Raw genomic sequence first — 791 nt, 5'->3', positions numbered from 1 at the left:
TCCTCCCGGGCAAAGGCGCCGCGGCGCCGCGCCCCGACCCTCCCGCTGGGCTCCGCCGACCGTCTCACCCCCCCCTTCGGCGTTCCTCTCGGCGCCCGAAAGCCTCAAACCCCCCCCGGCTCCCCTCACCCCCCGCTGCGGCCTACACCGCCCCGGCCGATCCGCGGCCTCGCGTAGCCCGCCTCCCCGCCCGCCCTGCACCCTTCGCACCGCCTGCCGCGCTACGCGAGCCCGGGGATGCAGGCCGGGCCTGGCTTACCTTTCCAGCTGCTTTTTTTTTCTCCTCTCTCTCCTCTCCCCCCTTTCCCTCTGTTGGGCTGACAGATCAGAGTTTCCTCCCCAGCAGAGGGACTGGGAATGGGCTCGGGCTCTGTGCTGAGGAGCTGCTGCCCCCCTGGCTCTGAGAAGATCCTGCTTTTTGTGGGGAGGAAGCTTTGGGGGCTCTTTATTATTTTAAAACTACAAAGTGCTCAGAGGGTAGGTGATTATTAAGGGGAATCCCTGAATATATTCTCCAGCAAAGAAGGCAGGGCTGCTGGGGCTGCTCAAGAAGAGAGCCAGCAGCCTCCTACAGCACCACTACAGGCACTGAGAGGACATAACATCAGAGAGCGGCTCCTCTGCCCTCCAAAACAACAACTTTCCTACCATCTTGGAGGTAGTAAAGAGGGAGAGAGGGAGGGGGAAAAAAAGTACAGAAGGTTTTTATAAAGTGTCAATTTGGGGGAGGGAGCCACATGGCCAAAACCAAATTTTTTATCATTTATGTGACTTTTTATTTTAAATAAAGA

The 791-nt window shown here is 58.2% G+C and overlaps 1 protein-coding gene across 1 annotated transcript in view; it reads right to left on the bottom strand.

Moving 5' to 3' along the window:
• Nucleotides 1-791, bottom strand: part of INO80D (INO80 complex subunit D) — a 44021-nt gene extending 43230 nt beyond the window's left edge. Inside the window, exon 1 of the mRNA XM_010565277.1 lies at nt 260-791. The gene's annotated coding sequence lies outside the window, so the exon portion shown is untranslated. The remainder of the gene's footprint in view (nt 1-259) is intronic.

Source organism: Haliaeetus leucocephalus, unplaced genomic scaffold, assembly GCF_000737465.1.
Source record: "Haliaeetus leucocephalus isolate CR32 unplaced genomic scaffold, Haliaeetus_leucocephalus-4.0 Scaffold1, whole genome shotgun sequence".
NCBI lineage: Eukaryota > Metazoa > Chordata > Aves > Accipitriformes > Accipitridae > Haliaeetus > Haliaeetus leucocephalus.
Note: the sequence above shows the minus strand (reverse complement) of the source record. Positions and strands in the feature narration are given on the sequence as shown.